Source organism: Eubalaena glacialis, chromosome 15, assembly GCF_028564815.1.
Source record: "Eubalaena glacialis isolate mEubGla1 chromosome 15, mEubGla1.1.hap2.+ XY, whole genome shotgun sequence".
Lineage (NCBI taxonomy): Eukaryota > Metazoa > Chordata > Mammalia > Artiodactyla > Balaenidae > Eubalaena > Eubalaena glacialis.
In genome coordinates, this window is record NC_083730.1 from 34,943,850 (window position 1) to 34,960,495 (window position 16,646).

The window sequence follows — 16,646 nt, forward strand, 5'->3', positions numbered from 1 at the left end:
ATGGCTTTCCTCAGCCTTCTTTATTTTTTATACTACACTCTTATTACTACTACTTTTTAATTTTATTTATTTTTTTATTTCAATTTTGCCATAGATTTCTTTTCTGGTATTTTAACTCTCTAAGTTATACCACATTATATATACATTGCTTTTGTTACTCCTACTACTATTTATTTTAGTTTTAATTACTTTTTAATTTCTATCTCCTCACCTCACACACCTCTTATATTTTCTCTGTTTCTTGTCATTTTGTAGTTTTTCTTAAGTTTCCTTGAGTTTGAGTCCTCTTTTTGCTGATTTTTAAGAAGCATATCTAGAAAGATGGTGTTGGTTTGAGAAATTCTAATCCAACAACAAATAGTCAGGGGACCTTTCTTGACATTTAACTGCTACCATATGCACCGCAGTACCAGAAGCCACACCTGAGCTCTCATCTTCACCCTCAGAAGATCTCCCTGTCATTTAGGTTCCACATAGAGATACAAGAAACACAAAGGTCAGCTGTGCAATGAGGGCTAATGTATAGGTAACATAATGTGATGTTTTGTGAGGTTATTATTTCTTGGCATCTCATACTGTCTAGACTTTATATAAGGAGATGTGTGTTTTATAGTATTAATGTTAATTTTACTTTTGTAATTATAGTTTTTAAAACTATGTTTAAAACTATTCCAATTGCAGCCATGAACCACAAAGGTAAAAAAGCAGGTCTTCCTCAAAGAGGTGACTTTTTTTCTCTCTACCACCCTCTTCTGCCAGAATGGTTTTGCTGAAGTATCAAATAGAATCAGATCTCCAGAGAAGGGACCAATGTAAGGGAAACAGTCAAGATTCTGGCATCAACCAGTCTCTAATATACTTACTTCCATATGTCCAAATGGTTCCTCCAACAACTTAGGCAGGGTCCCAAGGAATTTCTCTCAGTGCTCACTGCCAATAGACCAGGGTGAAAAGTCTTCTCAAAACTGACAACAGCTATGCCCTTGTTGGAAGAAACTCTTAGTTTTTCAAGACTTATTTTAGATAGTGTATTCCTCTCCTGAATATCAGAGCCTAAAAGGAAGGATGCTAATTTCAATTCTAGAACATAGATTTAATTTTTAGGTAACATGACAAGGCTGAGGCTAGGCTTTTTCAGTTTTCAGTCTGTTTCCCATGGGAGAGCAGGATTCTATAAATCTTTAGTCTCCAGGCCATGATGACAATTCCTTTGACTTTCAACATTTGTTTCCCTGGAATTGATGTTGAGTGTCCTTTCAAGATACCACCAAGTGTCAGTTCTCATGCCATGAAGGGTCTTGGGCCATTAATATCCAACTTGACTTATTGATTTCTTACACTAACTCTACAAATTTCATTGCTTTAATAACCAACTGCTTTTGTTAATTTCTGCCAAAATGAAGGGCTACATGACAACTGTTCTAAAAACAAAGTTATCACTCTAAATAGAAGCCTCTCATCATATAACTGAATGGTAGTTGAGAAATTTACTGGCAAATTAAACAAGTCACCTGATTAGATATGTTGCAAACAGGTGATTTTTAGGGATGCTCCAAGTAATGTTCAAGATAATATATTTATTCTAGTAGCACACAAGTTTGAGTTTTATTTTAACAACTGCTGTAACAGTGTGATAATAATTGCACTATATAGAATTGATAAATATACATATATTAGTATACAAATATTTTGTGTTTATATTAACAAACCACTCTCCAAAGTTGTAAAAATGTATGATATTGCCAGCAGGGTGTCAGTGTTCCTTACCAAAATACATTCTTATCAACATTTGGTACTGTCCAATTGTTCCTTTTTTTTTTCCTTAATGTGATGGGGATAAAATGGTATCTCAGTGTATTGTTTTTTCTGTAAACTGCATTTATTGAGTGCTTACTGAACACTGGGCACATCAGATACAAAAGAGATGGGATGGGGCAGGTAAGAACTTAAGAAATTAAATATATACATTAATGTTACCACTAATTCTAGCTACTAGGGAAGTACAAAATTTTTACAAGTTATACTTTATAGTGAAATTTTGATGCCTGTCAAAAGGATAAGCTATACATACAATGCAATAGAAGTGTTTTAAAATTGTGCTTAATATCATAGAACTACCCCAAAATGCGTTGATAAAATGCCTATATAGCATTCATTCTTTTTATACACATATATTTCACATTAAAGATTGCTTGTAAAGTACAAATACTTTGACTTCATTGCTGAGAAATCTATAGTCAACAGCTATATATGCAGTTCCTCTAAGAAACATCACAGCATTTGTAGTCCATCTCTCCTTTAATGTCTATCTTATTTTTAGTTTCCCTTACTATTCAGTTCTCTTCAGAACTGTTTATATTACTTTTGTCGGAACATCTTCTTCAAGTTTCTTGATTTCACTTTTAAAACAATTTATAGTGTCAAACTTGCTTTTAATCTCTCTTTAAGCTCTGCAATTTCAAAGCTTGTTTTTTTTTTTTAACATCTTTATTGGAGTATAATTGCTTTAAAATGGTGTGTTAGTTTCTGCTATTTAACAAAGTGAATCAGCTATATGTATACATATATCCCCATGTCCCCTCCCTCTTGCATCTCCCTCCCACCTTCCCTATCCCACCCCTCTAGGTGGTCACAAAGCACCAAGCTGATCTCCCTGTGCTATGCAGTTGCTTCTCACTATCTATTTTACATTTGGTAGTGTATATATGTCAATGCTACTCTCTCACTTTGTCCCAGTCAAAGCTTGTTTTTTTTCTCTTTTTTTTCCCTCAGCTTCTAATTTTTTCTCTTGTTTTCACTTCAAGTTCTGCAAATTCTGTTTCATGCTTATAGGCTCCTAAAGTAAGCTGAAAAGATGTTAATAATTGGTGCATTATTGCTGTTGGGTCTTGAAACATCATTTCATCATAGAACTCTGAAACCACTGACTTTTTTCCCAGCATTGCATTGGTGTTTGATTGAAACAGCTTTAATAAATGTTACAGGGTTAAGGTCTTTCATTAGGATCAATGAAAAATATTTTGATGATTATTTCAAATTCACCCCATCCTGTTTCAGTAATTTCATATGGAGGCTTAGTAACAACTCTAAAAAGACTGCCATAACTTTCATGTAATTTAAAGTGGATTTTCGGGAGAAGCAGGGCAAGATGGCGGAAGAGTAAGACGCGGAGATCACCTTCCTCCCCACAGATACATGAGAAATACATCTACACGTGGAACTGCTCCTACAGAACACCCACTGAACGCTGGCAGAAGACGTCAGACCTCCCAAAAGGCAAGAAAATCCCCACGTACTTGGGTAGGGCAAAAGAAAAAAGAAATAACAGAGACAAAAGAATAGGGACGGGACCTGCACCAGTGGGAGGGAGCTGTGAAGGAGGAAAGGTTTCCACACACTAGGAAGCCCCTTCGTGGGCAGAGACTGCGGGTAGCAGAGGGGGGAAGCTTCGGAGCCACGGAGGAGAGCGCAGCCACAGTGGTGCGGAGGGCAAAGCGGAGATTCCCGCACAGAGGAGCGGTGCCGACCAGCACTCACCAGCCCGAGAGGCTTGTCTGCTCAGCCGCCGGGGCGGGCGGGGCCTGGGAGCTGGGGCTCGGGCTTCGGTGCTGGCCGGGAGGGAGTCCGGGAAAAAGACTGCAGCTGCCAAAGAGGCAAGAGAATTTTTCTTGCCTCTTTGTTTCGCGGCGCGCAAGGAGAGGGGATTCAGAGTGCCGCCTAAACGAGCTCCAGAGACGGGCGCGAGCCGCGGCTATCAGCGCGGATCCCACAGCAACAGGGACGCAGAGGGAAAAACGGAGAGATTCCCGCACAGAGGCTCGGCGCCGAGCAGCACTCACCAGCCCGAGAGGCTTGTCTGCTCACCCGCCGGGGCGGGTGGGGGCTGGGAGCTGAGGCGCGGGCTTCGGTCGGATCCCAGGGAGAGGACTGGGGTTGGCTGCGTGAACACAGCCTGAAGGGGCTAGCGCACCACAACTAGCCGGGAGGGTGCACGAGAAAAAGTCTGCGGCTGCCGAAGAGGCAGGAGACTTTTTCTTGCCTCTTTGTTTCGTGGCGTGCAAGGAGAGGGGATTCAGAGCGCCACTTAAACGAACTCCAGAGACGGGCGCGAGCCGCGGCTATCAGCGCGGACCCCAGAGACGGGCATGAGACGCTAAGGCTGCTGCTGCCGCCACCAAACAGCCTGTGGGCGAGCACAGGTCATTCTCCACACCGCCCCTCCCGGGAGCCTGTGCAGCCCGCCACGGCCAGGCTCCCGTGATCCGGGGACAACTTCCCCGGGAGAGCGCACGGCGCGCCTCAGGCTGCTGCAACGTCACGCCGGCTTCTGCCGCCGCAGGCTCGCCCCGCCTCCTCCGTACCGCTCCCTCCCCCCGGCCTGACTGAGCCAGAGCCCCCGAATCAGCTGCTCCTTTAACCCCGTTCTGTCTGGGCGGGGAACAGACGCCCTCAGGCGACCTACATGCAGAGGCGGGTCCAAATCCAAAGCTGAACCCCGGGAGCTGTACGAACAAAGAAGAGAAAGGGAAATCTCTCCCAGCAGCCTCAGAAGCAGCGGATTAAAGCTCCACAAACAACTTGATGTGCCTGCATCTGTTGAATACCTGAATAGACAACGAATCATCCCAAATTTAGGAGATGGACTTTGGGAGCAGGATATATTAACTTTTCCCCTTTTCCTTTTTTTTTGTGAGTGTAGATGTGTATGCTTCTGGGTGAGATTTTGTCTGTATAGCTTTGCTCTCACCGTTAGTTCTAGGGTTAGGTCCGTCCGTTTTTTTTTTTTTTTTTTTGGCTTAAAAAAAATTTTTTTTCCCTAATAAATGTTTTCTTAATAATTTTTTCCTTATTTTCTATTTTTAAAAAATTTTTTAATAAGTTTTTTCATATTTTTTATTTTAAAAAATTAAAAGTTTTTTTCTTAATAAATATTTTCTAAATAATTTTTTTCTTATTTTTAGTATAAAAAATTAATAAATCTATTTTTAAAAATTAAAAAAAAAATTTTTTTCTTAATAAATTTACTCTTAATAATTTTTATTTTCTTTTTTTTCTTATTTTTTATTGTAATTGCTTTATTTTATTTTATTTTATCCTCTTTTTTTTCTTTCTTTCCATTTTTTCTCCCTTTTATTCTGAGCCGTGTGGATGAAAGGCTCTTGGTGCTCCAGCCAGGCATCAGGGCTGTGCCTCTGAGGTGGGAGAGCCAACTTCAGGACACTGGTCCACAAGAGACCTCCCAGCTCCACGTAATACCAAACGGCGAAAATCTCTCACAGGTCTCCATCTCAACATCAAGACCCAGCTTCACTCAACGACCAGCAAGCTATAGTGCTGGACACCCTATGCCAAACAACTAGCAAGAGAGGAACACAGCCCCATCCATTAACAGAGAGGCTGCCTAAAATCATAATAAGGCCACAGACACCCCAAAACACACCACCAGACGTGGACGAACCCACCAGAAAGACAACATCCAGCCTCATCCACCAGAACACAGGCACTAGTTCCCTCCACCAGGAAACCTACACAACCCACTGAACCAACCTTAGCCACTGGGGACAGATACCAAAAACAACGGGAACTACGAACCTGCAGCCTGTGAAAAGGAGACCCCAAACACAGTAAGATAAGCAAAATGAGAAGACAGAAAAACACACAGCAGATGAAGGAGCAGGGTCAAAACACACCAGACCTAACAAATGAAGAGGAAATAGGTAGTCTACCTGAAAAAGAATTCAGAATAATGATAGTAAGGATGATCCAAAGTCTTGGAAATAGAATAGACAAAATGCAAGAAACATTTAACAAGGATGTAGAAGAACTAAAGAGGAACCAAGAAACGATGACAAGCACAATAAATGAAATTAAAAATACTCTAGATGGGATCAATAGCAGAATAACTGAGGCAGAAGAACGGATAAGTGACCTGGAAGATAAAATGGTGGAAATAACTACTGCAGACCAGAATAAAGAAAAAAGAATGAAAAGAACTGAGGACAGTCTCAGAGACCTCTGGGACAACATTAAACGCACCAACATTCGAATTATAGGGGTCCCAGAAGAAGAAGAGAAAAAGAAAGGGACTGAGAAAATATTTGAAGAGATTATAGTTGAAAACTTCCCTAATATGGGAAAGGAAATAGTTAATCAAGTCCTGGAAGCACAGAGAGTCCCATACAGGATAAATCCAAGGAGAAACACACCAAGACACATATTAATCAAACTATCAAAAATTAAATATAAAGAAAACATATTAAAAGCAGCAAGGGAAAAACAACAGATAACACACAAGGGCATCCCCATAAGGTTAACAGCTGATCTTTCAGCAGAAACGCTGCAAGCCAGAAGGGAGTGGCAGGATATACTTAAAGTGATGAAGGAGAAAAACCTACAACCAAGATTACTCTACCCAGCAAGGATCTCATTCAGATTTGATGGAGAAATTAAAACCTTTACAGACAAGCAAAAGCTGAGAGAGTTCAGCACCACCAAACCAGCTTTACAACAAATGCTAAAGGAACTTCTCTAGGCAAGAAACACAAGAGAAGGAAAACACCTACAATAACAAACCCAAAACATTTAAGAAAATGGGAATAGGAACATACATATCGATAATTACCTTAAATGTAAATGGATTAAATGCTCCCACCAAAAGACACAGACTGGCTGAATGGATACAAAAACAAGACCCATATATATGCTGTCTACAAGAGACCCACTTCAGACCTAGAGACACATACAGACTGAAAGTGAGGGGATGGAAAAAGATATTCCATGCAAATGGAAATCAAAAGAAAGCTGGAGTAGCAATTCTCATATCAGACAAAATAGACTTTAAAATAAAGACAATTACAAGAGACAAAGACGGACACTATATAATGATCAAGGGATCGATCCAAGAGGAAGGTATAACAATTGTAAATATTTATGCACCCAACATAGGAGCACCTCAATACATAAGGCACATACTAACAGCCATAAAAGGGGAAATCGACAGTAACACAATCATAGTAGGGGACTTTAACACCCCACTTTCACCAATGGACAGATCATCCAAAATGAAAATAAATAAGGAAACACAAGCTTTAAATGATACATTAAACAAGATGGACTTAATTGATATTTATAGGACATTCCACCCAAAAACAACAGAATACACATTTTTCTCAAGTGCTCATGGAACATTCTCCAGGATAGATCATATCTTGGGTCACAAATCAAGCCTTGGTAAATTTAAAAAAATTGAAATCGTATCAAGTATCTTTTCCGACCACAACGCTATGAGACTAGATATCAATTACAGGAAAAGATCTGTAAAAAATACAAACACATGGAGGCTACACAATACACTACTTAATAACGAAGTGATCACTGAAGAAATCAAAGGGGAAATCAAAAAATACCTAGAAACAAATGACAATGGAGACACGACGATCCAAAACCTATGGGATGCAGCAAAAGCAGTTCTAAGAGGGAAGTTTATAGCAATACAAGCCTACATCAAGAAACAGGAAACATCTCGAATAAACAACCTAACCTTGCACCTAAAGCAATTAGAGAAAGAAGAACAAAAAAACCCCAAAGCTAGCAGAAGGAAAGAAATCATAAAGATCAGATCAGAAATAAATGAAAAAGAAATGAAGGAAACAATAGCAAAAATCAATGAAACTAAAAGCTGGTTCTTTGAGAAGATAAACAAAATTGATAAACCATTAGCCAGACTCATCAAGAGAAAAAAGGAGAAGACTCAAATTAATAGAATTAGAAATGAAAAAGGAGAAGTAACCACTGACACTGCAGAAATACAAACGATCATAAGAGATTACTACAAGCAACTCTATGCTAATAAAATGGACAACCTGGAAGAAATGGACAGATTCTTAGAAATGCACAACCTGCCGAGACTGAACCAGGAAGAAATAGAAAATATGAACAGACCAATCACAAGCACTGAAATTGAAACTGTGATTAAAAATCTTCCAACACACAAAAGCCCAGGACCAGATGGCTTCACAGGCGAATTGTATCAAACATTTAGAGAAGAGCTAACACCTATCCTTCTCAAACTCTTCCAAAATATTGCAGAGGGAGGAACACTCCCCAACTCATTCTACGAGGCCACCATCACCCTGATACCAAAACCAGGCAAAGATGTCACAAAGAAAGAAAACTACAGGCCAATATCACTGATGAACATAGATGCAAAAATCCTCAACAAAATACTAGCAAACAGAATCCAACAGCACATTAAAAGGATCATACACCATGATCAAGTGGGGTTTATTCCAGGAATGCAAGGATTCTTCAATATACGCAAATCAATCAACGTGATACATCATATTAACAAATTGAAGGAGAAAAACCATATGATCATCTCAATAGATGCAGAGAAAGCTTTCGACAAAATTCAACACCCATTTATGATAAAAGTCCTGCAGAAAGTAGGCATAGAGGGAACTTTCCTCAACATAATAAAGGCCGTATATGACAAACCCACAGCCAACATTGTCCTCAATGGTGAAAAACTGAAACCATTTCCACTAAGATCAGGAACAAGACAAGGTTGCCCACTCTCACCACTATTATTCAACATAGTTTTGGAAGTGTTAGCCACAGCAATCAGAGACGAAAAAGAAATAAAAGGAATCCAAATCGGAAAAGAAGAAGTAAAGCTGTCACTGTTTGCAGATGACATGATACTATACATAGAGAATCCAAAAGATGCTACCAGAAAACTACTAGAGCTAATCAATGAATTTGGTAAAGTAGCAGGATACTAAATTAATGCACAGAAATCTCTTGCATTCCTGTATACTAATGATGAAAAATCTGAAAGTGAAATTAAGAAAACACTCCCGTTTACCATTGCAACAAAAAGAATAAAATACCTAGGAATAAACCTACCTAAGGAGACAAAAGACCTGTATGCAGAAAATTATAGGACACTGATGAAAGAAATTAAAGATGATACAAATAGATGGAGAGATATACCATGTTCTTGGATTGGAAGAATCAACATTGTGAAAATGACTCTGCTACCCAAAGCAATCTACAGATTCAATGCAATCCCTATCAAACTACCACTGGCATTTTTCACAGAACTAGAACAAAAAATTTCACAATTTGTATGGAAACACAAAAGACCCCGAATAGCCAAAGCAATCTTGAGAACGAAAAATGGAGCTGGAGGAATCAGGCTCCCTGACTTCAGACTATATTACAAAGCTACAGTAATCAAGACAGTTTGGTACTGGCACAAAAACAGAAATATAGATCAATGGAACAGGATAGAAAGCCCAGAGATAAGCCCACGCACATATGGTCACCTTATCTTTGATAAAGGAGGCAAGCATATACAGTGGAGAAAAGACAGCCTCTTCAATAAGTGGTGCTGGGAAAATTGGACAGGTACATGTAAAAGTATGAAATTAGAACACTCCCTAACACCATACACAAAAATAAACTCAAAATGGATTAAAGACCTAAGTGTAAGGCCAGACACTATCAAACTCTTAGAGGAAAACATAGGCAGAACACTGTATGACATAAGTCACAGCAAGATCCTTTTTGACCCAGGTCCTAGAGAAATGGAAATAAAAACACAAATAAACAAATGGGACCTAATGAAACTTAAAAGCTTTTGCACAGCAAAGGAAACCATAAACAAGACCAAAAGACAACCCTCAGAATGGGAGAAAATATTTGCAAATGAAGCAACGGACAAAGGATTAATCTCCAAGATTTACAAGCAGCTCATGCAGCTCAATAACACAAAAACAAACAACCCAATCCAAAAATGGGCAGAAGACCTAAATAGACATTTCTCCAAAGAAGAGATACAGATTGCCAACAGACACATGAAAGAATGCTCAACATCATTAATCATTAGAGAAATGCAAATCAAAACTACAATGAGGTATCATCTCACACCGGTCAGAATGGCCATCATCAAAAAATCTAGAAACAATAAATGCTGGAGAGGGTGTGGAGAAAAGGGAACACTCTTGCACTGTTGGTGGGAATGTAAATTGATACAGCCACTATGGAGAACAGTATGGAGCTTCCTTAAAAAACTAAAAATAGAACTACCATATGACCCAGCAATCCCACTACTGGGCATATACCCTGAGAAAACCATAATTCAGAAAGAGTCATGTACCAAAATATTCATTGCAGCTCTGTTTACAATAGCCAGGACATGGAAGCAACCTAGGTGTCCATCATCGGATGAATGGATAAAGAAGATGTGGCACATATATACAATGGAATATTACTCAGCCATAAAAAGAAATGAAATGGAGGTGTTTGTAATGAGGTGGATGGAGTTAGAGTCTGTCATACAGAGTGAAGTAAGTCAGAAAGAGAAAAACAAATACAGTATGCTAACACATATATATGGAATCTAAGGGGAAAAAAAAAAAAAAAAGAGGTCATGAAGAACCTAGTGGCAAGATGGGAATAAAGACACAGACCTACTAGAGAATGGACTTGAGGATATGGGGAGGGGGAGGGGTGAGATGTGACAGGGTGAGAGAGTGTCATGGACATATATACACTACCAAATGTAAAATAGATAACTAGTGAGAAGCAGCCGCATAGCACAGGGAGATCAGCTCGGTGCTTTGTGACCACCTAGAGGGGTGGGATAGGGAGGGTGGGAGGGAGGGAGATGCAAGAGGGAAGAGATATGGCAACATATGTATATGTGTAGCTGATTCACTTTGTTGTAAAGCAGAAGCTAGCACACCATTGTAAAGCAATTATACTTCAATAAAGATGTTTAAAAAATAAAAAAATAAAAAAAAAAATAAAGTGGATTTTCTTCACATATGCTGACATATCCTCATTTCTATTGAATATATGGTTTTACATATACTGTCCATTGATGGGTGTGCCCATCCTCTTCTTTTCTTTCCAAAATATTGAGCAACATTACCATAAACTATTGGTTTAAATATAGTAACCCCCTTCACTCTCTTGCCAGAGTCAAGCCGAAATTCGGCCATTCTCTTGAACATATTGTCCTACTGAAAAGCCGCCACTGTTAAGGAGAGACCAGGGCCGGCAGGCTCACAGCTCCCCTCAGAGGCACTGCTCCTCCCACACAGGCCCAGGGGGAGGGTCTCTGGCCAAAGGAGAATGAGCCAGTGGGACTTGGGACGCTGAGGAACCAACAACTCCTCACCACGGGCAGCGCACCTCATTATAGTTTTATTTTATATTTTTCTCGATTCTTATGAGATTGAACAACTTCATATGCTTAATAGCAATTACGTTTTATTCTTCTGTGAATTGCCTATTCATAGCCTATATCTAATTTCTATTAGAAGCAAATATATTTACATAGGCTTTTACATATCTTTTAATTTTTAGTGTTCTTAGATTCCTTTGTTATGAAGAAGTGTTTGAAGTTTATACAAAAATAAGTCTTATTTTGTGTATGATTTTGTCTTTTGAGTCTGATTTAAGAGATCTTTTACTACCCTGAGATCTTAAAGTCAATCTCTTATAATTTCTACTAAATGTTATAAAGTTTTGCTTCTTGAGTCTTTAACCCAACTGATATTTATTTTGTATTTGATTCAATACAGGAATAAAATGCTATTTTGCTTTTTTCCTTCCAAATAGAAAGCCAATTGTCTCAAGAAGAAACAAGAATAACTACAATCCTGCAGCCTGTGGAACAAAAACTGCACTCACAGAAAGATAGACAAGATGAAAAGACAGAGGTCTACGTACCAGACAAAGGAACAAGATAAAACCCCAGAAAAACAACTAAAAGAAGTGGAGATAGGCAACCTTCCAGAAAAAGAATTCAGAATAATGATAGCAAAGATGATCCAAGACCTCGGAAAAAGAATGGAGGCAAAGATCGAGCAGATGCAAGAAATCTGTAACAGAGACCTAGAAGAATTAAAGAACAAACACCTAGAAGAATTAATGAACAACCAAATAGATGTGAACAATACAAAAACTGAAATGAAAAATATACTAGAAAGAATCCATAGCAGAATAACTGAGGCAGAAGAAGGGATAAGTGACCTGGAAGACAGAATGGTGGCATTCACTGCCACAGAACAGAATAAAGAAAAAAGAATGAAAAGAAATAAAGACAGCCTAAGAGACCTATGGGACAAAATTAAACACAACAACATATGCATTATAGGGGTCCCAGAAGGAGAAGAGAGGGAGAAGGGATCCAAGAAAATATTTGAAGAGATTATAGTCAAAAACTTCCCTAACATGGGAAAGGAAATAGCCATTCAAGTCCAGGAAGCACAGAGAATCCCAGGCAGGATACATCCAAAGAGAAACACATGGAGACATAGAGTAATCAAACTGACAAAAATTAAAGACAAAGAAAAATGATTGAAAGCAACCAGAGAAAAATGACAAATAACATACAAGGAAACTCCCATAACGTTAACAGCTGATTTCTCAGCAGAAACTCTACAAGCCAGAAGGGAGTGGCATGACATAACTAAAGTGATGAAAGGGAAGAAACTACAACCAAGATTACCCTACCCGGCAAGGATCTCATTCAGAATCGACAGAGAAATCAAAAGCTTTACAGAAAAGCAAAAGCTAAGAGAATTCAGCACCACCAAACCAGCTCTAAAACAAATGCTAAAGGAACTTCCTTAGTGGGAAACACAAGAGAAGAAAAGGACCAACAAAACAAACCCATACCAATTAAGAAAACGGTAATAGGAGCATACATATCGATAATTACCTTAAACATGAAGGGATTAAATGCTACAACCAAAAGAAACAGGCTCGCTGAATGGATACAAAAACAAGACCCATATATATGCTGTCTATAAGAGACCCACTTCATACGTAGGGACACATACAGACTGAAAGTGAGGGTATGGAAAAAGATATTCCATGCAAATGGAAATCAAAAGAAAGCTGGAGTGGCAATACTCATATCTGATAATATAGAATTTAAATAAAGAATGTTACAAGAGACAAGGAAGGACACTACATAATGATCAAGGGATCAATCCAAGCAGAAGACATAAAAATTATAAATATATATGCACCCAACATAGGAGCAATAAATAAGGCAACTGCTAACAACTATAAAGGAGGAAATCAACAGTAACACAATAATAGTGGGGGACTTTAACACCTCACTTACACCAATGGACAGATCATCCCAACAGAAAATTAATAAGGAAGCACAAGCTATAAATGACACAGTAGACCATATAGGTTTAATTGATAATTATAGGACATCCCATCCAAAAACAGCAGATCACACTTTCCTCTTAGTGTGCATGGAACATTCTCCATGATAGATCACATCTTGGCTCACAAATCAAGCCTCAGTAAATTTAAGAAAACTGAAATCATATCAAGCATCTTTTCTGACCACAACACTATGAGATTAGAAATCAATTACAGGGAAAAAAACATAAAACACAAACACATGGAGGCTAAACAGTACGTTACTAAGTAACCAAGAGATCACTGAAGAAATCAAAGAGGAAATCAAAATATACTTACAGACAAATTACAACAAAAACACGATGATTCAAAACCTATGGAACGAAGCAAACGAAGTTCTGAGAGGAAAGTTTATAGCTATACAAGCCTACCTCAAGAAACAAGAAAAATTTCATATAAACAATATAACCTTACACCTAAAGGAACTAGAGAAAGAAGAAAAAGCAAAACCCAAATTTAGTAGAAGGAAAGAAATCGTAAAGATCAGAGCAGAAATAAATGAAATAGAAACAAAGAATACAAGAGCAAAGATCAATGAAACTAAAAGCTGGTTCTTTGAGAGGATAAACAAAATTGATAAACAATTAGCCAGACTCATCAAGAAAAAGACGGAGAGGACTCAAGTCAATAAAATCTGAAATGAAAAAGGAGAAGTTATAACAGACACTGCAGAAATACAAAGCATACTAAGAGACTACTACACGCAACTCGATGCCAATAAAATGGACAACCTGGAAGAAACGGACAAATTCTTAGAAAGGTATAACCTTCCAAGACTGAACCAGGAAGAAAGAGAAAATATGAACAGAGGAATCACAAGCAATGAAATTGAAAGTGTGATTAAAAATCTTCCAACAAACAAAAATCCAGGACCAGATGGCTTCACAGGTGAATTCTATCACACATTTAGAGAAGAGCTAACACCCATTCTTCTCAAACTCTTCCAAAAAATTGCAGAAGAAGGAACACTCCCAAACTCATTCTATGAGTTCACCATCACCCTGATATCAAAACCAAACAAAGATACCACAAAAAAAGAAAACTACAGACCAATATCACTGATGAATATAGATGCAAAACTCCTCAACAAAATACTAGCAAACAAAATCAAACAACACATTAAAAGTATCATACACCATGATCAAGTAGGATTTATCCCAGGGATGCAAGGATTCTTCAATATATGCAAATCAATCAATGTGATACACCATATTAACAAATTGAAGAATAAAACCATATGATCATCTCAATAGATGCAGAAAAAGCTTTTGACAAAATTCAACACCGATTTATGATAAAAACTCTCCAGAAAGTGGGCATAGAGGGAACCTACCTCAACATACTAAAGGCCATATATGACAAACCCACAGCAAACATCATTCTCAATGGTGAAAAACTGAAAACATTTCCTCTAAGATCAGGAACAAGACAAGGATGTCCACTCTTGCCATTATGACTCAACATAGCTTTGGAAGTCTTAGCCACGGCAATCAGAGAAGAAAAAGAAATAAAATGAATACAAATTGGAAAAGAAGAAGTAAAACTGTTACTGTTTGCAGATGACATGATACTATACATAGAAATCTTAAACATGCCACCAGAAAGCTACTTAAGTTAATCAATGAATTTGGTAAAGTTGCAGGATACAAAGTTAATGCACAGAAATCTCTTGCATTCCTATACACTAATGGTCAAAAAACTGAAAGAGAAATTAAGGAAACACTCCCATTTACCATTGCAACAAAAAGAATAAAATACCTAGGAATAAACCTACCTAGGGAGACAAAAGACCTGTATGCAGAAAACTATAAGACACTGATGAAAGAAATTAAGAATGATACCAACAGATGGAGAGACCTACCATGTTATTGGATTGGAGGAATCAATATTGTGAAAATAACTATACTACCCAAAGCAATCTACAGATTCAATGCAATCGCTATCAAATTACCAATGGCGTTTTTTACAGAACTAGAACAAAAAATTTTAAAATTTGTATGGGGATACAAAAGACTCCGAATAGCCAAAGCAGTCTTGAGGGGAAAAAACGGAGCTGGAGAAATCAGACTCCCTGACTTCAGACTATCCTACAAAGCTACAGTAATCAAGACAGTATGGTACTGGCACAAAAACAGAAATATAGATCAATGGAACAGGATAGAAAGCCCAGAGATAAACCCATGCACCTATGGTCAACTAATCTATGACAAAGGAGGCAAGGATATACAATGGAGAAAAGACAGTCTCTTCAGTAAATTGTGCTGGGAAAACTGGACAGCTACATGTAAAGGAACGAAATTAGTACACTCCCTAACACCATACACAAAAATAAACTCAAAATGCATTAGAGCCCCAAATGTAAGACTGGACACTATAAAACTCTTAGAGGAAAACATAGGAAGAACACTCTTTGACATAAATCACAGCGAGATCTTTTTTGATCCACTTCCTAGAGAAATGGAAATAAAAATAAAAATAAACAAATGGGACCTAATGAAACTTAAAAGGTTTTGCAAAGCAAAGGAAACTACAAACAAAACGAAAAGACAACCCTCAGAATGGGAGAAAATATTCACAAACGAATCAAGGGACAAAGGATTAATCTCCAAAATATATATACAGCTCATACAGCTCAATATTAAAAAAAAAAAAAAAATCCCAATCCAAAAATGGGCAGAAGACCTAAATAGACATTTCTCCAAAGAAGACATACAGGTGGCAAAGAATCACATGAAAAGCTGCTCAACATCACTAATTATTAGAGAAATGCAAATCAAAACTACAATGAGTTATCACCTCACACCAGTTAGAATGGGCATCATCAGAAAATCTACAAACAACAAATGCTGGAGAGGGTGTGGAGAAAAGGGAACCCTCTTGCACTGTTGGTGGGAATGTAAATTGATACAGCCACTATGGAGAACAGTATGGAGGTTATTAAAGAACTAAAAATAGAATTACCATATGACCCAGCAATCCCACTACTGGGCATATACCCAGAGAAAACCATAATTCAAAAAGACACATGCACCCCAATGTTCACTGCAGCACTATTTACAGTAACCAGGTCATGGAAGCAAACTAAATGCCCATTGACAGACAAATGGGTAAAGAAGTGTGGTACATATATACAATATTAGACAGCCATAAAAAAAGAATGCAATTGGGTCATTTGTAGAGACGTGGATGGATCTAGAGACTGTCATACAGAATGAAGTAAGTCAGAAAGAGAAAAACAAATATCGTATATTAATGCATATAGGTGGAACCTAGAAGAATGGTACAGATGAACCAGTGTGCAGGGCAGGAATTAAGACACAGATGTAGAGAACAAACATATGGGCACCAAGAGGGGAAAGTAGAGGTGGGATGGTGGTGGTGTGATGAATTGGGAGATTGGGATTGAAATA

At 38.2% G+C, this 16,646-nt stretch overlaps 1 protein-coding gene and 1 pseudogene across 1 annotated transcript in view; one reads left to right on the top strand and one right to left on the bottom strand.

Annotated features, from left to right (window-relative positions):
• RIT2 (Ras like without CAAX 2) overlaps positions 1–16,646 on the top strand; it is a 567,177-nt gene that overhangs the window by 395,929 nt on the left and 154,602 nt on the right.
• On the bottom strand, positions 2,354–11,021 carry LOC133075766 (YEATS domain-containing protein 4-like; annotated as a pseudogene).